Genomic DNA, 25,886 nt, shown 5'->3' on the forward strand with positions numbered 1-25,886 from the left:
TCTGAGGTTATTGTTATTTCTCCCAGCAATCTTGATTCCAGCTTGTGCTTCCTCCAGCCCAGCCCGTGATGTACTCTGCATGTAAGTTAAATAAGCAGGGTGACAATATATACAGCCTTGACGTACTCTTCTTCCTATTTGGAACCAGTCTGTTGTTCCATGTCCAGTTCTAACTGTTGCTTCCTGATCTGCATACAGATTTCTCAAGAGGCAGGTCAGGTTGTCTGGTGTTCCTTTCTCTTGAAGAATTTTCCACAGTTTGCTGTGATCCACACAGTCAAAGGCTTTGGCATAGTCAATAAAGCAGAAATAGATATTTTTCTGGCACTCGCTTGCTTTTTTGATGATCCAGTGGATGTTGGCAATTTGATCTCTGGTTCCTCTGCCTTTTCTAAATTCAGCTTGAACATCTGGAAGCTCATGGTTCACATATTGTTGAAGTCTGGCTTGGAGAATTTTGAGCATTACTTTGTTAGCGTGTGAGATGAGTGCAAATGTGTGGTAGTTTGAGTATTCTTTGGCATTGCCTTTCTTTGGAACTGGAATGAAAAGTGACCTTTTCCAGTTTTGTGGCCACTGCTGAGTTTTCCAAATTTGCTGACACATTAAGTGCAGCACTTTCACAGCATCATCTTTTAGGATTTGGAATAGCTCAACTGGAATTCCATCATCTCCACTAACTTTGTTCATAGTGATGCTTCCTAACATCACTAGACAGCATATTAAAAAGCAAATATACCACTTTGCCAACAAAGATCCATATAGTCAAAGCTATGGTTTTTCTAGTAGTCATGTACAGATGTGAGAGTTGGATCATAAAGAAAGCTGAGTACCGAAGAATTGATGCTTTTGAACTGTGGTGCTGGAGAAGACTATTGGACAGTAAGGCGATCAAACCAGTCAATCCTAAAGATAATCAACCCTGAATATTCATTGGAAGGACTGACGCTGAAACTGAAACTCCAATACTTTGGCCACCTGATGCGAAGAGCTGACTCATTGGAAAAGATCCTGATGCTGGGAAAGATTGAGGGCAGGAGGAGAAGGGGATGACAGAGGATGAGATGGTTGGATGGCATCACCAACTCAATGGACATGAGTTTGAGCAAACTCCAGGAGATATAGTGAAGAACAGGGAAGCCTGGTGTGCTGCAGTCCATGGGACCACAAAGAGTCAGACACGATTGAGCAACTGAGCAGCAACAGTGCAGTACACCTGAACTAATATAATATTGTGTATCAACTATATTTCAATGATAAAAAGAAAAAGTAACAAACCACACTGGGTAGAAGAACAGCATTTCTAGTTATCTTTCTTCCTAAATATTCCTTGTTTATGTGTGCAATTTAATAAAATGAACTGGTTCCTAAAGACATGAAACTTAGTTACTCTAAATCAATGGACAGCAATGAGCTTCAAAGTGCTATTCTGTACTGCTTGGGATTCTATCTGAATATCAGGAGTCACCATGCCTTACTTGGGAGCTTCCAATGGGGTGAAGACTCTTTGGTGACTCACAGAAAGCATGCAGGCATGCATTCGTTCAACAAATATCCATTGAGTACTTACCAAGGGCCTCCCATTCAACAGTGAAAATGGACGCCTTTGTTCAGTAAATTTATGGCAGGTAGGCAGGAAATATTGGCTGGGGAGAGGAGTCTACAGCCTTGGTAAAATCAGCAAGCTTGAATAATAATCCAAAGCTGTATTATGAATATGAACTGTTCCTATACTGTTAGTATTCGGTTAAGGCTTAAGTATAAGGTCTTTGGAGACAAATCGTTGCAGGAAGGGGGATCCCCTCCAGGGCCCAAAACTGGGTTCTTGTCTAACACTCGGAAATGAATTGTCCGAGGAGACACATGTAATGACAAGGCAAGAGATTTTATTGGAAAAGGGCGCCTGGGTGGAGAGCAGCAGGGTAAGGGAACCCAGGAGAACAGCTCTGCCACATGGCTCATAGTCTTGGGTTTTATGGTGATGGGATTAGTTTCCCGGTTGTCTTCAGCCAATCATTCTGACTCAGAGTCCCTCCTGGTGGTGCACGCCTTGTTCAGCCAAGATGGATGTCAGCGAGAAGGATTCTGGGAGGTGGTCGGACATGTGGTGTCTCCTTTTGACATTTCCTGAACTCTTCTGGTTGGTGGTGGCTTATTTGTTCCGTGTTTCTTAGCAGAACCTCCTGTCATAAAACAACTCATGCAAATGGTTACTATGGTGCCTGGCCAGGGTGGGCGGTTTCAGTCAGTGTGCTTCCCCTAACAAAATGATTTGCCTTCAAGTCTTGGCTCTGTCACTTATTAATGTGTGCTATTAGGCAAGTTGTTTACCCTGTCTTAGCCTTCTGCATAATTAGGGGTGGGATAATAATGCCTATCTCACAATAAAGATTAACGGTATAAAGCATTTAGCACAGCGTCTGGCCTGTCTGAACAATAAAGTTTACCTATCTATATTAATATTAGCAAGGACTGGAGCCAGGTAGAATGGATTGACACTTTCCTAAATATTTCTTTTCCTACACTATGTGTCCCTAGACGCTCCAGTTCTGGCTCCAAGAGAACTGGCATGCCCAACCCCTTATGTAGGGCAAGTTTCATGCAACTAATGCCTACTGTTTGATGGGGATGTTAGAGAAACCCTCAGACCAGAACATCTGGATGTATGACTCAGCATTCTGAGAGGTGGGATGAGCTTATGGCTGAGGTTTCATGCACTACAAGGACTGGCACATCATGCACCCACACGGCCAAAACTAGGACAGCTCTTAGCATGCAGGGACTGCTGAGACTCAGCCAGGTGAAGCACCTAGGAAACAGTTGTCACAGTCACCATTATCATCAGCAGCAGCATCACGATCAAAAGGCAAGGAGAGTCTTGCAGATAAATCCTGCACGATTCACAGTGTACAGTTTACTCCACGATACATATACCACATCACAGATGCTGCCAAGGATTTTGTATGTCTGTTTTTTGTTATTTATTTATTTATTGGCTATGCTGGGTCTTTGTTGTAGCAGGTGGACTTTCTCTAGCTGCTGCGAGCTGGCTTCCCTTGTTGCCAAGCAGGGGCTCGAGAGCACAGGTGTGCTCAGCAGCTGCAGTGCACAGGCTTAGTTGCCCCACAGCATGTGGGTCTTACTTCCCCAACCAGGGATCGACCTGTGTTCCCTGCATCGGAAGGTGGATTCTTAACCGCTGGACCGCAGGGAAGTCCCTTTGTATGTTTATTAAGAAGGCCTTAATGGATACTTTGGAGTCTCACTTAGAGCTGCTAAATTATGCCTTATTCAGTAGAGTACATGTGCAGCAGGACACAAGGTACTTTCATGAATGGCATCCCATTTGATTTTGCAATCAGTTTTAACTTAAGATCTGGTAACCAGTAGCTTCTTTTTAGCTTTCTCTCTTTCTCCCTACTGGATACCAAGTTCAATAGATATTCTTGTCCCTCTAAGTAATTTTGGTTCTTGGCATCATTTGGTCATGAAGCCTCCTTTGTGTTACACTTTCCAGTACATAAGCACTCACTGTCAGCTAGCAAGCAGCAAAAATAGCTTCTGAACCCAGGGGAAAAGCTCAAACTGTCATCCTCTGAAAGATTCTGAAATATCGGCTGCTGTTGCCTTTACTGAAACCTACAAACAGGACCAATGTTTGACCAATGGTCTGTCCATCCTGGGCTCATATCCTATATCCTCAGCTTTGGGCAAGAAAGCAATCAACATCTTAATGGAGTTCCCTTTAAAGCCCTGATATCTTTATCCTCAGAGCACTTTGATAATATTCAAAGGAATTCATTGTTGGAAGGAATTTGACTGTTATTCATTGCAGACCCTTTGCAATATTTAAACACTTTGGGGTATTCAAACCAGGGAGGTAGGTGACTAATGACAACCCAGTTTGAGTAAGGTCAAGTTTTCCCAAACAGAGAAAGATCTTCTAATCCATCTAACAGCCCTTTGGTGGCACCTGGTCTTCCACCTCTCTGAGGTCCTTATCAGTGTTACGCCTAACTTCCTTTCTGGTACCCGCTGCTGTTTTCATTTTATGTGTAAACAGTGACATCTGGTGGTGAAAATATGGAAGTGTTAACAAAGCTGATTGAGATTTAGTCCAATTGAGTTCAGTTCAGTTGCTCAGTCCTGTCCTACTCTTTGCGACCCCATGGACTGCAGCACGCCAGGCCTCCCTGTCCACCGCCAACTCCCGGAGCCTACTCAAACTCATGTACATCGAGTTGGTGATGCCACCCAGACAGCTCATTCTCTGTCGTCCCCTTCTCCTGCCTTCAATCTTTCCCAGCATCAGGGTCTTTTCCAGTCAGCTCTTCGCATCAGGTGGCCAAAGTATTGGAGTCTCAGCTTCAGCATCAGTCCTTCCAATGAGTATTCAGGACTGATTTTCTTTAGGATGGACTGGTTGGATCTCCTGGCAGTCGAAGGGACTCTCAAGAGTATTCTCCAACACCACAGTTCAAAAGCAGCAATTCTTCAGCGCTCAGCTTTCTTAATAGTCCAACTCTTGCATCCATGCACGACTACTGGAAAAACCAAAGCTTTGACTAGACAGACCTTTGTTGGCAAAGTAATGTCTCTGCTTTTTAATATGCTGTCTAGGTTTGTCATAACTTTTCTTCCCAAGAGCAAGCGTCTTTTAATTTCGTGGCTGCAGTCACCATCTGCAGTGATTTTTGAGCTCAAGAAAATAAAGTCTGTCACTGTTTCCACTGTTTCCACATCTATTTGTCATGAAGTGATGGGACCAGATGCCATGATCTTGGTTTTCTGAATGTTCAGCTTTAAGCCAACTTTTTTACTCCCCTCTTTTACTTTCATCAAGAGGCCTTTTAGTTCTTCTTCGCTTTCTGCCATAAGAGTGGTGTCATCTGCATAGAATCTGAGGTTATTAGTATTTCCCCCAGCAATCTTGATTCCAGCTTGTGCTTCATCCAGCCCAACATTTCTCATGATGTACTCTGCATGTAAGTTAATAAGCAGGGTGACAATACTTGATGTACTCCTTTCCCAATTTGGAGCCAATCTGTCGTTCCACTGTTGCTTCTTGACCTGCATATAGATTTCTCAAGAGGTAGGTCAGGTGGTCTGGTATTCCCATCTCTTGAAGAATTTTCACAGTTTGTTGTGATCCACAGTCAAAGGCTTTGGTATAGTCAATAAGGCAGAAATAGATGTTTTTCTGGAACTCTCTCGCTTTTTCGATGATCCAGCGGATGTTGGAAATTTGATCTCTGGTTCCTCTGCCTTTTCTAAATTCAGCTTGAACATCTGGAAGTTCACAGTTCATGTACTGTTGAGGCCTGGCTTGGAGAATTTTGAGCATTATTTTGCTAGCGTGTGAGATGAGTGCAATTGTGCAGCAGTTTGAACCTTCTTTGGCATTGCCTTTCTTTGGGATTGGAATGAAAACTGACCTTTTCCAGTCCTGTGGCCACTGCTGAGTTTTCCAGATTTGCTGTCATATTGAATGCAGCACTTTCACAGCATCATCTTTCAGTATTTGAAATAGCTCAACTGGAATTCCATCGCCTCTACTAGCTTTGTTCATAGTGATGCTTCCTAAGGCCCACTTGACTTCGCATTCCGGGATGTCTGGCTCTACGTGAGTGATCACACCATGATTATCTGGGTCGTGAAGATCTTTTTTGTATAGTTCTTCTGTGTATTCTTGCCACCTCTTCTTAATATCTGCTTCTGCTTCTGTTAGGTCCATACCATTTCTGTCCTTTTTTTGTGCCCATCTTTGGGATTTAAGAAAGATGAATTTCTGAATTTTTTCACCATGGCCTTCTCTTCGCCAGGACTCTCAGAATTGAAGTGCATACCTGATGTCCACAGAGGTGCTATTCTGGAACATCACACAATTTAATTAAGACAATGAATGCACCAATAATTAAAACAATTCTTCCTTTATCAGATTCATTAGCCTGGTTTCAACCTCTAATTCTCTCCCTATGTGATAGTTTTCACGTGGTAGATGCCCAGTTGGTTTCCCCGAGGGAAGCTGTTACCAGCACCCATCTCATCTCCTCACAGTTCAGTCATCATGAGTGAATTTTGTCCCCTAATTGTTTTTCAAACATGGTTGTTAAAAAACGCCACCAGGGATAGTGTTTGAAGCTAAGGATTAACAGTCAAATGTGGAAAATATGCCTGCTGAGGGCTGTCTTTGCAACAGTGCCCCCAGCAGTGCTGTGTGCCAAGATGAAGCTCTGCTTTCCAGGTAAAGTAAATGTCAAGAGCCACAAAGCAGCATGCCTTCCATTTGAAGCAAAACAAGATAGTTTTCTTGGCCAACCTAGCCTCGTGGCCAAACAGTCCTGGGCAGCTTGAGCCTTAAGGAAAACCAAAAATCCTTTGCCACGTCAAGCTATCCATCTGCTATCAGATATCAAAGTTTGTATGAAAATAGGAATTCCTGGAATTTGCTCTGGCTTGAAAGAAAAAGTCTAGCTCCACAGAAGGACTGTTGTAGGCTCATGGCCCTCTGTGACTTCCCTGGGTGGAGTGCTGCTAGGGAGGCAGCCCCAGAACCCCCTTTGGTCCCATGTGCCTCTGCAACCCCCTCACCATACACCCACACCTCCCACCAAACAGTTTCCATCCATCCTTCCTTTTCTCTCAGACCTGTCTCTGCTTGTGCTGGTTTCTAATGCCACTCCTTGGGGCCTCAGGGGGCTCCAGGACCAATGCAGTTCTCATATCCAGGCTGCCAGCCTCCACCCCCACCTTGGCAAAGAAGTTTTGCAGGCTGCCACTCTCCTACCCTCATTACAACGTTCCCTCTGCAGAGCATCCTCATGGGTCACACTGCCCAGATGATTAAACTAAGTCCTCCAAGCAAGACCACAAGATGGGCACCGTTTCCTTCAAGTTACAGACATGAGAACTGAGGCTCAGAGAACAACTTATCAGTGTGCACCACTACAAGGACAGTCAAGATTCTAGTCTGAATGTATCTTACTCTAAAGAGCATGCTCTTCCCAGTAACCCCATGTCATGGATTTCCCCGGCTCTAAAACCTTTCAAGGACCAGCCATCTACCTTGGTGCTTGAGCCCTCAGTGACCTGGGCTTACCTTATTTCTTTAACCTTGCTCCAGCTCTTCCCCTTCCCTAACATCCTCAAGTCCCACACAAGTCCAGGCTTCCTTTGCTCATCTGGAATATTCTAGCCACCAGATCATCAGCCTTGCATATTTAGCAAGACCTCTGTGATTCCCCCAGGAGAGTTCACTCTTTTACAAACTCGTTCACAACACTTGCTTACTCTCCCTTATGTTATATAGCTGTTCCTTGATATCTCTGGGGGATTCGTTCCAGGAGCTTTCATTCATACCAAAATCCACAGATGTTCATATCCCTTGTATCAAATAACATAGTACTTGCAAATAACCTAGCACACCCTCCCAAATACTTTATTTATTTATTTAGGCCATGCTGCCCATTGGCATGTGGGATCTTAGTTCCTTGATCAGGGATTGAACCTGCGCCTCCTGCAGTGGAAGCATGGAGTCTTAACCCCTGGACCATCAGGGAATTCTCTCCTATATACTTTAAACCACCTCTAGATTACTGATAACACCTTATACAATGTAAATGCAATCTGCATAGTTGTAAACACAATGTAAATGCTATATAAGTAGTTGCTGGCATATGACATATTCGTTTTGCTTTCTGAAATTTTTTTCAGACGTTTTTGATCTGTGGTTGGTTGAATTCATGAATGAGGAACATGTAGATGCAGAGAGCCGATTGTAATCCTTTGTGTAGAGGTTCTAGCCCAGCTGGGCTCTGAGAAACTTTGGAAAAGAAGGAATGCTTAATTTTTAATATCTCTGTGTGGCCTTTAATCTTTAGCAAAGGTATTTGTTGTTGGTTTTGTTCAGTTGCCCAGTTGTGTCCAACTCTTTGTGACCCCGTGGACTGCAGCACTCCAGGCCTCCCTGTCCCTTACCATCTCCTGACGTTTGCCCAAGTTCATGTCCATCGCATCGGTGATGCCGTCCAACCATCTCATTCTCTGGTGCCCTCTTCTCTTTCTGCCCTCAGTCTTTCCAAGCATCAGGGACTTTTGAAACTAAGCCAAAATCAGCAAATATTTGCTCAATAGATGAATGAATGGTGGATAAGTCAATGAGGAAAGTATCTATTTGTTTAAGTTATTGTCTCTCAGGATTCAGGGAAATACATTTATTTGATTTCAGACATACAAATAAAAGAGACTAATTATGGTGTAATAGAACAATATTGTTTTGGAATAATAGTAAATGATTACTAATTATTATTTTATATCAATGTTTTGTCTCTACCATTAGATTAAGTCTATAAGTTTCATGAGGGCAGGGACTACATTTGGATATAGCTACATCGACCAAACAAATTAGGAGCCTGTCATTGATTTATCACCATAAAGCGGGAGCTCTTGCTCATCACAGAGGGAGATCTAATCTACTAACCCAAGCTGCTTGCTAGAACCCCTAGGAAGAAGCAGAACTCCCCAGAACCCAAACTTGGTTCATCTATGTAAGCCTCTCTTCATCTCAATTTTCTTTCTGAAAATAGAGATGGGAATTTCTGTCCCATGACCTGCACTGGGGAATGAATGGGATAACCACATGCATCCTGCATAACAAATAGGAGGGCTCCCCGAGTGGCAGCTGTCGCATCCCTGCAGCAACAGTCATTCATGTCTCAGTTTCCACCTTACTGGTGATGACTGTAATTGTATGGTCTTAGAGTGGTCACCAGGCCTTGTCAAAGTAGAAGAACATGGACTTCTGATAAACTCAAAGTCAACCTATAGGCAATTCTAATAGAGAAATCTAATTAATTGCGGTTTAAAAAATATTACAATGAGGTCTAATCTAAAAGAGGATTCCATAAGTACAATAGAAAAACCAGAACTAAACACACATATATATGGTCAGTTAATTTATGATAAAAGGGTCAGGAATATATAATGGGGAAAGGATAGTTTCCTCAATAAATGGTTGAAAAAGCTCGGTAGCTACATACAAAAGAATGAAATCGGACCACTTACACCAGGCAGTAAGCTCCTTGACATCGATCTTGGTGATGAGTTTTTGGACTTGACACCAAAAGCAAAAGTGACAAAAGCTGAAATAAACAAGTGGAACCACATCAATCTAAAAAGATTCTGCAAAGTAAAGAAAACAAAGTGAAGAAAATCTATTGAATAAGAGAAAGCATTTGCATATTACATATACGATACGGAATAAATATCTAAAATATATAATAACGCATATAATTCAAATAGCGAAAAAAATTCAATTTAAAAATGAGAAGATATGAGTATATATTTCCAAAGAAGACATACAGATGGACAAAACACACATGAAAAAACACTAAACATCACTAATTATTAAGGAAATGCAAATCAAAACCAAAGTGAAATGTCACCTCACACCTGTTGTTGTTCAGTCACTCAGTCATGTCTGACTCTTTGTGACTCCATGGACTGCAGCACACCAGGCTTCCCTGTCCTTCACTAAATCTGGAGTTTGCTCAAACTCATGTCCATTAAGTTGGTGATGTTATCAATCCATCTCATTCTCTGTCACCTACTTCTCCACCTGCCTTCAATCTTTCCCAGCATCAGAGTTTTCTTCCAATGAGTTGGCTCTTCATATCAGGTGGTCAAAGTATTGGAGATTCAGCTTCAGCATCAGTCCTTCCAATGAATATTCAGGGTTGATTTCCTTTAGGATTGACTGGTTTGATCTCTTTGCAGTCCAAGGGACCCTCAAGTCTTCTACAACACCACAGTTCAAAAGCATCAATTCTTCAGCACTCAGCCTTCTTTACGGTCCAATTCATATGACATATGCGTACATACCGACAGACATACATACATATACATACAAATAAGCATACACGTGTGTGTGTATATACATATATTGGCTGTATACTTTACCTAAAGAGGTTGGTGGGGAGAGAACTTTGTTATAATAGTTTGGCGTATTCTTTGGCTAATTTCTTTTTTAATGTCACCACTCCATTTTACATTTTTCTCAGTACAGTGACGTTGGTGATGTTACCAAAGATGACAAAACAGTACATGCTGATCGCTCAGAGTCACTTTGTAGCCAGATATAGAAATGACTTTTTCAAATTCCAGCTATAATCCTCCCAAACCTCTGGTGAGGAAATGAATCATCGTTACCGAGGGTAGAATTGTCTGTTACTTTCCATCGATCATAAACAGGATCTCTCCTCTGCAGACTTCCTCTGGGGTGGGCCTGATGCTGGTCACACTGCTGCCCAGTATCTTCCCTTCCTGCTGCCCAGCGTCCTCTGGGCCCTCCTTCACCAACAGCACTGCTAAGAGACAAGTCCAGGTAGCTCCCCAAACCTTTTGGAAGGAGGAACTGTTCTTTCCTTTCTGTGAAAATGTGAGAGCAGGCTGGCTGCACTCCCTTCCTCCGTAGCAAATATCAGCACACCTAGGCGAGGACGGTGGGCAGAGAGCAGACGCGAGGCGGCAAGGGGCTCGGGAGCCAGCCTATCCCAGGGAAGGTTCTTTACCAGCTGCGCCACAAGGGAAGCCCCAGGGAAGGTTCTGGGAACACCTCGAGGCTGCTCCGCTGGAGAGCTCACCCTGGGGAAGCGCAGTCCCACTCCCAGGCTCTCACTCCGGCAGTGCCCTTTGCCGGCGCAATCAAGACTTCATCCTCAGAGAAGAAACCTTAAAGGAACGCTTCCTAAATGGTCCCCCTCCCTAATCTGGTATAAATGAATGGAGTGAAGGGAGGAGAGCAGGAGAAAGCGAATAAACTTTTGGTTTTTGTGGACACCAAATTTCAAGAAAGAAAATTAGAACTGAGTTCTATAATGACCCCAATCTTTCTTTCTTCAGCAAGGCAAGAAGAAGGGATAAAATAGCCTTTATGTTCAGAAGTCTCCGATCCAAGGGAAACAAATTCTGTCGTGCACTTTTTAACCAGTTAATCCCACTGTTGGCGCTGCAGTCGTGTCATGCCCAGGGGTGAAGGCTCCTAACGGTGGGCGTTGGTGACGTGCGTGCTTTTGCCGCTGCTGCTGTCTCCCAAGCAGCAAGAACTGAAACGCATTTTACCTCACTCTGCCTCTCCACCTGCACCCCACCTCAGAGAAGAGGCTATTTCTCCAAGACCGGTTCTTAGAACTTTGTAATTGAGAATCTGAGAATGGGAAGACAAATATAGTGTCTGAGGGGCTGGATGAGAAGGAAAAGGCCGAGAAACACGGAACAAGAGTGAGAACGAAAGGAAGAGAGGAAGCAGCCGCCTTTGGAGAAAGTATAGGGAGAGGTGATGATGGAGGAAGGGTGGGCCATCACAACATGCGGAAAATAACATTTGTGGAGGAGAGAAAAGGGGGAGGGAGTAAGGTGGGCTTCCTATGGATTGGTGGAGTAACTTTTTTTTCATGCTTTTCAAGAGATGAAGATTGGAGTTTCTTCTTAAATTTATATGTTTTGTCAAGACTGCCATTCTTTGAATGTGATGCCATAGAAAGAACCACATGGATCTTTAGCTTATAAGATTTTCTCAGGTCTAATCAAGCCATCTTATCTCACGGCTAAAAAACCTGAAGGTCAGAGAAGTAAAATTACTGGCTTTAAAAATGCAGGACAATCTAGCAACAGAACTTTGACTCCTCTGCTATCAGTCCAGTGGAGGTTCTATTACCCTCTGCTAAAAATGTGCTTGTTCCTGAATGCACTCACATACAGCAACCCCTGCTCCTCCACAAACCTTCCTTACTCTTTGTCTTATTGAGAAGATAAAAACCTCACACTCTGTCTTCAGCAGAAAGAGTTTAAACTTCTGAAAAGAAAGCATTCCACCACAACAGAAGATGTTTCCAAAATAAATTAGGTTATGGGGCTGGGAGTCAGTCAGCAACCCTGCCTCACAACTACAGAGTAAAGGCAAAATCTTTCTAGTGGGAGGCAAGCAGAAGTTGAAAAAAAAAAGGACAGATAACTGGTTATTTAAAATGTCCCTGTTATCTAAGTAGGTCTCACATTTCATCCAACAGATGGCAGTAGCAACATATTTTTTAAATAAGTACGTAGAAGTCCAAAGTTCAGAAGAAAAAAATTACCAGTAAAATGAGATGTAAAATCTTTCTGTCTTCATCAATAACCAAGTTTCAACCATCCTTCTTGAAGTAACATGGAATTAAAACAAACGAACAACAGCAATAAAACATACCTAACCACTACTAAATAAAATCAACAAACCGCATTAATAATGTTACTGATTACAAATTATGAATAACAGTTGCTTTTGTGTTTTGCTTTTGTTAGAAGAGTTAGAGGTAATCCTACTTACCCTTGTCTGTTGAATTTAGCTAGACTTAAGTGAATGGGTAAAAATAGTTTCAGTTTTCCACACACTGGCATTCTTGAAGGAAAAAAAAATGGAACCCCTTGGTTGCTAACAAGGGGTTATTATTGAAGCATCACCTGATTCTTGTAGTTTCTTATACTATGAGCATTACTAGCTTCAGATTGAGAAAGCATTTGTTAGAAAGCAGTGTCTCTCTCTCTCTCCCTTTGGGTTTTGTTGTTGTTCAGTTGCTAAGTTGTGTCTGACTCCTTGCAATCCCATGGACTGCAGCATGCCAGGCCTGGATTTTCTTTAGATTCATGTCCATCGAGTTGGTGATGTTATCTAACCATCTCATCCTCTGCCACCCTCTTCTCTTTTTGCCTTCAATCTTTCCCACCATCAGGGTCTTTTTCAGGAGTCAGCTCTTCGAGTCAGGTGGCCAAAGTGTTGGAGCTTCAGCTTCAGCATCAGTCCTTCCAATAAATATTCAGGATTGATTTTCTTTAGGACTGACAGATCTGATCTCCTCCATGCTGTCCAAGGGACTATAAGAGTCTTCTCCCGCACAACAATTTACAAGTATCAATTCTTCAGTGCTCAACCATCTTTGTGGTTCAACTGTCACATCCATACAAGACTACTGGAAAAACCATAGCTTTGACTATATGGACCTTTGTCAACAAAGTTATGTCTTTGCTTTTTAATATGCTATCTAAGTTTGTCATAGCTTTTCTTCCAAAGAGCAAGTGTCTTTTAATTTCATGGCTGCAGTCACTGTCCACAGTGATTTTGGAGCCCAAGAAAATAAAATCTGTCACTGCTTTCACTTTTTCCCCATCTATTTGCCATGAAGTGATGGGACTGTATGCCATGATCTTAGTTCTTTTAATGTTGAGGGTTTTTTTTTAATATATTTATTTTAATTGGAGGCTAATTACTTTACAATATTGTAGTGGTTTTTTGCCATACATTGACATGAATCAGCCATGGGTGTACATGTGTTCTCCATCCTGAACACCCCTTCCACCTCCCTCCCCATGCCATCCCTCAGGGTCATCCCAGTGTACTAGCCCTGAGCACTCTGTCTCATGCATCAAACCTTGACTGGTGATCTGATTCACATATGATAATATACGTGTTTCAGTGCTATTCTCTTAAATCATCCCATGCTCGCCTTCTCCCACAGAGTCCTAAAGACTATTCTTTACATCTGTGTCTCTTTTTCTGTCTCACATATAGGGTCATCATTACCATCTTTCTAAATTCCATATATATGCATTAGTATACTGTATTGGTGTTTTTCTTTCTGACTTACTTCACTCTGTATAATATGCTCCAGTTTCATCCACCTCATTAGAATTGATTCAAATGCATTCTTTTCAATGGCTGAGTAATATTACATTGTGTATATGTACCACAACTTTCTTATACATTCGTCTGCCAATGGACATCTAGGTTGCTTCCATGTCCTGGCCATTGTAAACAGTGCTGTGGTGAACATTGGGGAACATGTGTCTCTTTCAACTCTGGTTTCCTCAGTGTGTATGCCCAGCAATGGGATTGCTGGGTTGTATACCAGTTCTATTTCCAGTTTTTTAAGGAATCTCCACACTGTTCTCCATAGTGGCTGTACTAGTTTGCATTCCCACCAACAGTTTAAGAGGGTTCCCTTTTCTCCACACCCTCTCCTGCATTTATTGCTTGTAGTCTTTTTGATGATGGCCTTTGTGACTGGCATGAGATGGTACCTCACTGTGGTTTTGATTTGCATTTCTCTGATAATGAGTGATGTTGAGCATCTTTTCAGGTGTTTGTTAGCCATCTGTATGTCTTTTTTGGAAAATAGTCTGTTTAGTTCTTTGGCCCACTTTTTGATTGGGTCATTTACTATTTTGGAATTGAGCTACAGGAGCTGCTTGTATATTTTTGAGATTAATTCTTTGTCAGTTGCTTCATTTGCTATTATTTTCTCCCATTCTGAAGGCTGTCTTTTCACCTTGCTTATTGTTTCCTTCATTGTGCAAAAGCTTTTAAGTTTAATTAGGTCTCATTTGCTCATTTTTGCTTTTATTTCCATTACTCTGGGAGGTGGGTCATAGAGGATCCTGATGCGATTTATGGCAGAGAGTGTTTTGTCTATGTTTTCCTCTAGGAGTTTTATAATTTCTGGTTTTACAGTTAGATCTTTAATCCATTTTGAGTTTATTTTTGTGTATGGTGTTAGAAAGTGTTCTAGTTTCAAGTGGTTGATCAGTTTTCCCAGCACCACTTATTGAAGAGATTGTCTTTTCTTCATTGTGTATTATTGCCTCCTTTGTCAAAGATAAGGTGCCCATAGATGCATGAATTTAATCTCTGGGCTTTCTATTTTGTTCCACTGATCTATATTACTGTCTTTGTGCCAGTACCATACTATCTTGATGACTGTAGCTTTGTAGTATAGTCTGAAGTCTGGCAGGTTGATTCCTCCAGTTCCATCCTTCTTTCTCAAGATTGCTTTGGCTATTAGAGGATTTTTGTATTTCCATACAAATTGTGAAATGATTTGTTCTAGTTCTGTGGAAAATACCGTTGGTAGCTTGATAGGGATTGCATTGAATCTATAGATTGCTTTGGGCAGTATACTCATTTTCACTATATTGATTCTTCTGATCCATGAACATGGTATATTTCTCCATCTATTTGTGTCATTTTTTATTTCTTTCATCAATTTTTTATAGTTTTCTATATAAAGGTCTTTTGTTTCTTTAGGTAGATTTATTCCTAAATATTTTATTCTTTTCGTTGCAATGGTGAATGGAATTGTTTCCTTAATTTCTCTTTCTGTTTTCTCATTGTTAGTGCATAGGAATGCACGGGATTTCTGTGTGTTAATTTTATATCCTGCAACTTTACTATATTCATTGAATAGCTCTAGTAATTTTCTGATGGAGTCTTCAGGGTTTTCTATGTAGAGGATCATGTCATCTACAAACAGTGAGAGTTTTACTTCTTCTTTTCCAATCTGGATTCCTTTTATTTCTTTTTCTTCTCTGATTGCTGTGGCCAAAACTTCCAAAATTATGTTGAACAGTAGTGGTGAGAGTGGGCATCCTTGTCTTGTTCCTGACTTTAGGGGAAATGCTTTCAATTTTTCACCATTGAGGATAATGTTTGCTGTGGGTTTATCATATATGGCTTTTAATATGTTGAGGTATGTTCCTTCTATTCCTGCTTTCAGGAGGGTTTTTATCATAAATGGATATTGAATTTTGTCAAGGCTTTCTCTTCATCTATTGAGATAATCATATGGTTTTTATCTTTCAATTTGTTAATGTGGTGTATCACATTGATTTGTGAATGTTGAAGAATCCTTGCATCCCTGAGATAAAGCCCACTTGGTCAGGATGTATGAACTTTTTAATATGTTGTTGGATTCTGCTTGCTAGAATTTTGTTAAGGATTTTTGCATCTATGTTCATCAGTGATATTGACCTGTAGTTTTCTTCTTTGTGGCATCTTTGTCTGGTTTTGGTATTAGGGTGATGGTGGTCTCATAGAATGAATTTGGAAGTTTACCTTCCTCTGCAATTTTCTGAAAGAGTTTGAGTAGGATAGGTGTTAGCTTTCCTCTAAATTTTTGGTAGAATTCAGCTATGAAGCTGTCTGGTCCAGGGCTTTTGTTTGCTGGAAGATTTCTGATTACAGTTTTGATTTCTGTGCTTGTGATGGGTCTGTTAAGATTTTCTATTTCTTCTTGGTTCAGTTTTGGAAAGTTATATTTTTCTAAGAATTTGTCCGTTTCTTCCAAGTTGTCTATTTTGTTGGCATATAGTTACTGATAGTAATCTCTTATGATCCTTTGTATTTCTGTGTGGTCTGTTGTGATTTCTCCATTTTCATTTCTAATTTTGTTGATTTGATTCTTCTCCCCTTTTTTTCTTGATGGGTCTGGCTAATTGTTTGTCTATTTTTTTATCTTCTCAAAGAATCAGCTTTTAGCTTTGTTGGTTTTTGCTATGGTCTCCTTTGCTTATTTTTCACTTATTTCTGCCCTAATTTTTGTGATTTCTTTCCTTCTACTAACCCTGAGGTTCTTCATTTCTTCCTTTTCTAGTTGCTTTAGGTATAGAGTTAGGTTATTTATTTGATTTCTCTCCTGTTTCTTGAGGTAGGCTTGTATTGCTATGCACCTTCCCCTTAGCACTGCTTTTACTGAATCCTATAGGTTTTGGATTGTTGTGTTTTCATTTTCATTCATTTCTATGTATATTTTGGTTTCTTTTTTTTAAATTATTTCTTCTGTGATTTGTTGGCTATTCAGAAGCATGCTTTCTGGCCTCCATATGTTTGTATTTTTAATAGTTTTTTTTTTTTTTCCTGTAGTTGACATCTAATCTTACTGCATTGTGATCAGAAAAGATGCTTGGAATGATTTCAATTTTTTGAAATTACCAAGGCTAGATTTATGGCCCAGGATGTGATCTATCCTGGAGAAGGTTCCGTGTGCCCTTGAGAAAAAGATGAAATTCATTGTTTTGCGGTGAAATGTCCTATAGATATCAATTAGGTCTAACTGGTCCATTGTGTCATTTAAAGTTTGTATTTTCTTGCTAATTTTCTGTTTAGTTGATCTATCCATTGGTGTGAGTGGGGTATTAAAGTCCCCCACTATTTTTGTGTTATTGTTAATTTCCCCTTTCATACTTCTTAGCATTTTCCTTACATATTGCAGTGCTTCTATGTTGGGTGCATATATATTTATAATTATTAGAGCTTCTTCTTGGATAGATCCTTTGATCATTATGTAGTGTCCTTCTTTGTCTCTTTTCACAGCTTTTATTTCAAAGTCTATTTTATCTGATATGAGTATTGCTATTCCTGTTTTCTTTTGGTCTCCATTTGCATGAAATACCTTTTTCCAGCCCTTCACTTTCAGTCTGTATGTGCCCCTTATTTTGAGGTGGGTCTCCTGTAGACAGCATGTATAGGGGTCCTCTTTTTGTATCCATTCAGCCAGTCTTTGTCTTTTGGTTGGGCCATTCAACCCATTTACATTTAAGGTAATTATTAATGAGTATGACCCCGTTGCCATTTACTTTGTTGTTTTGAGTTCGAGTTTATAAACCTTTTCTGTGTTTCCTGTCTGGAGAAGATCCTTTAGCATTTGTTGAAGAGCTGGTTTGGTGATGCTGAATTCTCTCAGCTTTTGCTTGTCTGTAAAGCTTTTGATTTCTCCTTCATATTGGAATCAGATCCTTGCTGGGTACAGTAATCTGGGTTGTGGGTTTTTCTCTTTCATCACTTTGAGTATGTCCTGCCATTCCCTTCTGGCCTGAAGAGTTTCTATTGAAAAATCAACTGTTATCCTTATGGGAATCCCCCTGTGTGTTATTTGTTGCTTTTCCCTTGCTTTTTTAATATTTGTTCTTTGTGTTTGATCTTCGTTAATTTGATTAACATGTGTCTTGGGGTGTTTTGCCTTGGATTTATCCCGTTTGGGGCTCTCTGGGTTTCTTGGACTTGGGTGGCTGTTTCCTTCCCTATTTTAGGGAAATTTTCAACTATTATCTCCTCAAGTATTTTCTCGTGGCCTTTCTTTTTGTCTTCTTCTTCTGGGACTCCTATGATTTGAATGTTGTGGCATTTGACATTGTCCCAGAGTTCTCTGAGGTTGTCCTCCTTTCTTTTAACTCTTTTTACTCTTTTCCTCTCTGCTTCATTTATTTCCACCCTTCTATCTTCCACCTCGCTTATCCTATCTTCTGCCTCAGTTATTCTACTGTTGGTTCTCTCCAGAGTGCTTTTGATCTCAGTTATTGCATTATTCATTATTGATTGACTCTTTTTTATTTCTTCTAGATTCTTGTTAAACATTTCTTGCATCTTCTCAATCCTTGTCTCCAGACTATCTGTAACTCCATTTTGTTTTCAAGATTTTGGATCATTTTTACTATCATTATTCTGAATTCTTTTTTTTTTTTTTTTATAAATTTATTTATTTTAGTTGGGGGCTAATTACTTTACAATATTGCAATAGTTTTTGCCATACATTGACATGAATCAGCCATGGGTTTACATATTCTGAATTCTTTTTCAAGTAGACTCCCTATCTCCTCCTCTTTTGTTTGGTTTGGTGGGCATTTATCATGTTCCTTTACCTGCTGAATATTTCTCTGCCCTTTCATCTTGTTTAGATTGCTGTGTTTGGGGTGGCCTTTCTGTATGCTGGAAGTTTGTGGTTCCTCTTTATTTTGGAAGTTCCTCCCTGTGGGTGAGGTTGGACGAATGGCTTGTCAAGGTTTCTTGATTAGGGAAGCTTGCATCTGTGTTCTGGTGGGTGAAGCTGGATCTCTTCTCTCTGGAATGCAATGAAGTGTCCAGTAGTGAGATTTGAAGTGTCTGTGGGTTTGGTGTGACTTTTGTCCTCCTGTATTTTAATGCTTAGTGTTATGTTCCTGCATTGTTGGGGAATTAGCTTGGTATGTCTTGCTCTGAAACTTGTTGGCTCTTGGGTGGAGCTTGGTTTCAGTGTAGGTATGGAGGCTTTTGGATGAGCTCTTGTCAATTAATGTTCCCTTGAGTCAAGAGTTTTCTGGTGTTCTCAAGTTTTGAATTTAAGCCTCCTGCCCCTGGCTTTCAGTCTTATTCTTACAGTAGCCTCAAGACTTCTCCATCCATACTTCACTCCTTTTGAAGAGAATGGGCTGCCTTTCTGGGCACCTGGTGTCCTCCGCCAGCGTTCAGAAGTTGTTTTGTGGAATTTGCGCAGCGTTCAGATGATTTTTTGATGAGTTTGTGGGGGAGAAACTGGTCTCCTCGTCCTATTCCTCCACCATCTTAGGACCGCCCCTGAATGTTGAGTTTTAAGACAGCTTTTTCACTCTCCTCTTTCACCTTCAGCAAGAGGCTCTTTAGTTCCTCTTCACTTTCTGCCACTAGAATGCTACCACCTGCGTATCTGAGGTTGTCAATATTTCTACCAGCAATCTTGATTCCAGCTTGTGATTCATCTGGCCTGGCATTTTGTATGATGTACTCTGCACGTAAGTTAAATAAATAAGGCGGCAACATACAGCCTGTCACACTTCTTTCCTGAGTTTGAATCAGTCCTTTGTTCCATGTTCTGCACTTTTGAAGGATAATTTTGCAGGGTACAGAATTGGTGACATCACTTCTCTGATGGATCTGAAAAGAGTTGTTGAACTTTTTAAATTTATTCAGCTCTTCCCTTACTGTTGGGCTTCCCTAGTGGCTCAGCAGTTAAAAAAATAAAAAATCCACTTCCAATTCACGAGACACAGGAGACGTGGGTTTGATCCCTGGATTAGGGTGATCCCCTGGAGGAAGGTATGGAAACCCATTCCAATATTCTTGCCAAGAAAATCCCATGGACTGGGGAGACTGGCAGGCTACCATCCATGGGATCACTAAGAGTTGGACATGACTGAAGCAACTGAGCACACACACATTCCTTGTTGTTAGAATAGATTGGTGACTTCTAAGCTCCTTACACAGAAGTCCCATGCTGTTTTTAAAATGGTGTTTTTTTCTCATAAAAACAATGTAATGATGGTTGACTCAGTTCACAAATCTCTGTCTTCCTAAATGTGCAGAAATAGTCCTTGGACAGCGTAACCCAAAGGGTGGGTACTAACTAAACTGAATGAGTCAGAATCCCCATCTTAAGGGTCAAAGAAAGTCACTCCCCCTATCTCTACCTCCTTGTGAAGGGTCAAAACAAAAATTCATCTCCAGTGATTTTTTTAATGAATTAATAATAAAAAAAGAGATGCAAGATAGATTTAGGATGATTATCCTGTTTTTGGGTCTGTGCAAGCCTGATCCCCAGCTCTACATACCTGTAACAGATTAACCTTTTCTACTCAGCTTCTCCAAGAAAATTTCTATTTCTTACAACCAAAAAGTCAAATTCAGTGAGTTTGAATCTGTCCACAAATTAAAGTGGGCATGAATACCACATTTTTTTTAAATAAATTTATTTATTTTAGTTGGGGGCCACATTTCTATATTGTCTAAGCTAGTGGAAAAGTCATCCACCATCTGGATAGCTCCAAGGTCCAGGGTCTTCCCTAGCCCCAGACAGTGGGAAAGAGCCAGCTGCCAAGACCAGAGGAGCCAGGGTAGCCACACACACAACCCCAGGAGCACAAACTCTGTTAAGTCAATGGGACAATGGGAGTTATGAACACAGATTGTGTGGCCATCAAACGAACTGCTCTGGAGAGAAAACAGGAAGACTGTTTCCCAGAAGAAAAATCATTTCCAGAAGGAAACCAGAGGGCTCTGCCCAACTGGAATCTGAGTAATCCTGAGGGTAAGGGAGTGCAGTTGCCCTTGGTTTTGCTGAATCTGCAGAAATAATAGATACATCATGGCAAGTCACATGCAAGAAGAGAATTCTAGTGAACTACAGGGGACGTAAGGCATCTTGAAGAGCAAATGTTTAGAAAAATATTGATGCAAAGAGAACACACAGTAAAACCTCTCAATCCCAATGCTCTAGGCACTGTTTCTTCTCTCTTGGGTCAGATGTGATCAGCCAGGGAAGGGGATGAGGAAGAGGTCAGTACCCGGTGACACCACCATGCAGGCTGTGGGGTCTGCTTCCGTCCAGCCTCAACCCAAGGGGCAGATACTTAATTTAAACATTCATTAGTGTTTGGTCACCTAGCTGTATTTCCTCCCTCCATTTCAACAGGCAGAGGGGCCGTTAGTCATCAAAAATGCTGGGAGGCTCTTTTCATTTTCATGAGAGCTGAACACTCATTGAGTAGGTCACTCTTGGTGTCTGGGTGGTAGACTCACAGAAAAAAGCATGTATTAGGGCCTCATGCCTTTTTAATGCTGGATAATTTCCATTGTGTGGATATATCCTCATTTTTTAAAACCTATTCATCATTTGATATACATGCGGGTTGTTTCCAACTTTTGATTGCTATTAATAATGCTGTTTTGAACATTCTTGTAACATTTTATGTAGACATATGTTTTTATTTTTTTCATTTGTCATTTTTCTTGTGTACATATCTGAGAGTAGAATTGGAAGGTCACATGGAAATTCTATGATTAGCATTTTGAGGAATTACCAAATTGTTTTCTGTACTATTTTAAATTGCAGCAACAATGCTGGATTCCAGTTTCTCCTCATCTTTGCTAATACTTGCTATTGTTTTCTTTTTTTTATTTTAGACAACCTAATGGGACAATCTCATTGTGAATTTGATTTGCATTTCCCTAATGAATAATGATTAATATTGTTGAGAATAGCTTCATGTTTTTATTGGCAATGCATATATCTTCTCTAGGCTTCCTCTGTGGCTCAGTGGTAAAGAATCTATCTGCCAATGCAAGAGACACAGGTTCGAATCCTGATTTGGGAAGATCCCCTGGAGAAGGAAATGGCAACCCACGACAGTGTTCTTGCCTGGGAAATCCCATGGACAGAGAAGTCTGGTGAGCTACCATCCATGTGGTCACAAAGACTTGGACATGACTTAGTGACTGAACAACAACGTATCTTCTTTGTAGAAGTGTCTATTTAAATCTTTTATCCATTAAAAAAAATGGATTGGCTTCTTATTGCAAATTGTAAGATTTCTTTATATATTCTGGACACAAAATCCTTAACAGACATACAATTTACAAATATATTCTCTCATTCTGTGGGTAATCTCTTCACTTCTTGATGGTATCCTTTGAAACATGAAACATAAAAGTTTTATTTTCATGTAGTTCAAATTAAATTAGGATTTATTCATGTCATCTGTGAATGGAAATTGTTTTACGTTGTCCTGTATATTCTGGATACACTTATTTCTCTCTTTTTTTTAAATTACAAGATAACTTTGCATTCTGTTTCTTAAAATGCAGCTGATATACAATATTATGTAAATTAAAGGTGTACAATATAGTGATTCACAATTTTTAAATGTCGCACACCATTTGTGGTCATTATAAAATATTGGCTATATTCCCTGTATTGTGCAACTTATACTTGTAGTTTTTTTTATACATAATAGTTTGCATTTCTTAATCCCCTGGCCCTATATTGCCCCTCCCCACTTCCTCACCCCACTGGTAATCACTAATTTGTTCTCTATATCTGTGAATCTGCTTCTTTTTATTATTATATTTACTAGTGTGTTGTATTTTTTAAATTCCATATATCACAAACACTGGAACAGTATTTGTCTTTCTCCGTCTGCCTTATGTCACTTAGTATAATACTCCCCAAGTCTTTCTATGTTGTTGCAAATGGAAAAATTTCATCTTTTATGACTCAGTAGTATTCCATTGTGTATATATACCACATTTTCTTTATCCATTCATATGTTGGTGGACACTTAGGTTGCTTCCATCTCTTGACAATTGTAAATAAAGCTGCTATGGAAACTGACATATATGTACTGCTGCTGCTGCTGCTGCTAAGTCGCTTCAGTCATGTCTGACTCTGTGCGACCCCATAGATGGCAGCCCACCAGGCTCCCCCATCCCTGGGATTCTCCAGGCAAGAACACTGGAGTGGGTTGCCATTTCCTTCTCCAATGCATGAAAGTGAAAGTGAAGTCGCTCAGTCATGTCCGACTCCCAGTGACCCCATGGAGTGCAGCCTACCAGGCTCCTCCGTCCATGGGATTTTCCAGGCAAGAGTACTGGAGTGGGTTGCCATTGCCTTCTCCTCATAGCTCAGTCGATAAAGAATCCACCTGCAATGCAGTTTCAATTCCTGGGTCGGGAAGATCCCCTGGAGAAGGAAATAGCAACCCACTTCAGTATTGCCTGGAGAATCCCATGGACAGAGGAGCATGACAGGTTACAGTCCATGGGGTTGCAAGAGTTGGGCAGGACTTAGTGACTAAACCACCATATATAAAATAAATCACTAACAAGAACCTGCTGTATAGCACAGGGAATTCTACTCAATACTCGGTGATGGCCTATATAACAAAATAATCTTTAAAAGAGTAGATATATGTATATGTATAACTGATTGATTTTGCTGTACACTTGAAACTAACAGCATTGTAAATCAACTATACTCCAATAAAAAAATTTTTTTCAGTTCCTATGAACACTTGGGTGCATGTATCTTTTTGAATTGGTTTTTTTGTTTTTTCAGATATATACCCAAGAGTGGAATTGCTGGGTCATGTGGGTCTCTTTCTTCAATAATTGCTGAGGGCAACACCTCCAGTACAATGCTGAATAGCAGTGGTGAGATTAAACATCTTTGTCTTGCGCATGATCTTAAGTGGAAGGCATTCAGTCTTTCTGGTAGCTGTGGGGTTTTCATAGGTTCCTTGATTAGTTAGAGGAGTTTGCATTCTTTTCTTTGTTTGTTGAATGTTTTTTCAAAAAAGGATGTTGAATTTTTATCAAATGCTTTTTCTGTGTCTATTCAAATGATTGTGTGGGGTTTTGTCCTTTATTCTATTAATGTAATATGTTAATTGATTTTTAAATTTTAAACCAACATTACATTCTGGGGAAAAATCCCACTTAGTCACAGTGCATAATCCTTTTTATGTATTGGTGGATCCAGATTGATACAATTTTTGGAGAATTTTTGTGTCAATATTCTTGTGATGTCTTTATTTGATTTTAGTATCTGGTTAATAATTGTCCTTGTAGAATGAGTAGGAAAGGTTGTGTTCTTTGTCTTTATTTATTTTTGAATAGTTTGTGAAGGAAAGTCAGTATTTTTTGCATATTTGGTATAATTCACCAGTGAAATCATCTAAGCCTGGAATTTTCCTTGTAGAAAGTCTTTAAATTACTGGTTCAATGTTTTTACTTTTTAATAGGTCTATTTACATTTTCGATTTCTTCCTGAGTCAGTTTTGGTACTGTGTGTCTTTCTAGGAATTTGTCTATCTCATCTAGTTTATCTTATTTATTGGCATGTAGATTTCACAGTATTCCTTTATAATGCTTATTTCTGTAAGTTTGTTCCCTATTTTAACCTTGGGTCCTCTCTCCTCTCTCTCGCTCAGTCTAGCTGTTTCATGCTGTTGTTCAAGTGCTCTATTCCCTTGTTGGTCATCTCCTTACTTGTTCTAACCATTATTGAATGTGATGCTGCAAAAGAAGCCTCCAACTATTGTTGGAGTCTCTGTTTCTTCATTCTATTCTGTCAGTTTTGCTTCATGTATTTTAAGGTTTTTTTTTTTTTTAATTGTGGTCTGCTATATATTTGCATATACAGTTAATATTTTTGTGTCTTATTGAGGGATTAACACTTTGTCAACATAAAATATTCTTTGTCTTTAGTAACAAGTTTTGTCTTAAAGTCTATTTTGTCTATTATTGGTCTAGACACTCCAGCACTATTTCGATTACTGCTTGATTACTATTTTGATTGTATACATATTTCCATCTTTTCATTTTCAATCTGTTAGACCTTTGAGTCTGAAGTTTCTCTTGTACTCAGAATAGGTTTAGATTGTGGGTTTTTAATTTTTTCTTCCAAGCTTTCTTTTTTTGCTTAGAGTGTTTAATTCACTTTTATTTAATGTAATTATGGAAAGGATCACAGCAAACTGTGGAAAATTCTTCAAGAGATGGGAATACCAGACCACCTGACCTGCCTCCTGAGAAATCTGTATGCAGGTCAAGAAGCAACAGTTAGAACTGGGCATGGAACAACAGACTGGTTCCAAATTGGGAAAGGAGTACATCAAGGCTGTATATTGTCATCCTGATTATTTAACTTATATGCAGAGTACATCATGAGAAATGCTGGGCTGAATGAAGCACAAGCTGGAATCAAGATTGCTGGGAGAAATATCAATAACCTCTGATACACAGATGACATCACCCTTATGGCAGAAAGCAAAGAAAAACTAAAGAGCCTCTTGATGAAAGTGAAAGAGGAGAGTGAAAGAGCTGGCTTAAAGCTCAACATTCAGAAAACTAAGATCATGGCATCTGGTCCCATCACTTCATAGCAAATAGATGGGAAAACAGTGGAAACAGTGACAGACTACTTTTAGGGGATGACTAAAAAAAAATCACTGCAGATGGAGACTGCAGCCATGAAATTAAAAGATGCTTGCTCCTTGGAAGAAAAGTTATGACCAACCTAGACAGCATATTAAAAAGCAGACACATTACTTTGCCAACAAAGTTTTATCTAGTCAAAAGTATGGTTTTTCCAGTAGTCATGTATGGATGTGAGAGCTGGACTATAAAGAAAGCTGAGCGCTGAAGAATTGATGTGCTTTTTTTAAAATTAGTTTATTTATCTATTTTTTAACTTTACAATATTGTATTTGTGTTGCCATACATTGACATGAATCCACCATGGGTGTACATGATTTCCCCTTCCAGAACCCCCCTCCCACCTCCCTCCCCATGCTTTTGAACTATGGTGTTGGAGAAGATTCTTTAGAGTCCCTTGAACTGCAAGGAAATCCAATCAGTCCATCCTAAAGGAAATCAGTTCTGAATATTCATTGGAAGGACAGATTCTGAAGCTGAAACTCCAATACCTTGGCCACCTGATTTGAAGAATCGACTCCTT

At 40.1% G+C, this 25,886-nt stretch overlaps 1 long non-coding RNA gene across 1 annotated transcript in view; it reads right to left on the minus strand.

The window, feature by feature from the left end:
* Positions 1 to 1,867: 1,867 nt before the first annotated feature.
* Positions 1,868 to 25,886, minus strand: part of LOC145529042 (uncharacterized) — a 52,270-nt gene continuing 28,251 nt past the window's right edge. The window contains exons 2-3 of the long non-coding RNA XR_014070861.1: positions 9,064 to 9,140; positions 1,868 to 5,869 (exon numbers count right to left, since the gene is read on the minus strand). This is a non-coding gene — a long non-coding RNA (uncharacterized LOC145529042). The remainder of the gene's footprint in view (positions 5,870 to 9,063; positions 9,141 to 25,886) is intronic.

The sequence above is a fragment of the Giraffa tippelskirchi genome, chromosome 12 (genome assembly GCF_054371585.1).
Source record: "Giraffa tippelskirchi isolate mGirTip1 chromosome 12, T2T-mGirTip1v1.2.pri, whole genome shotgun sequence".
Classification (NCBI taxonomy): Eukaryota; Metazoa; Chordata; class Mammalia; order Artiodactyla; family Giraffidae; genus Giraffa; species Giraffa tippelskirchi.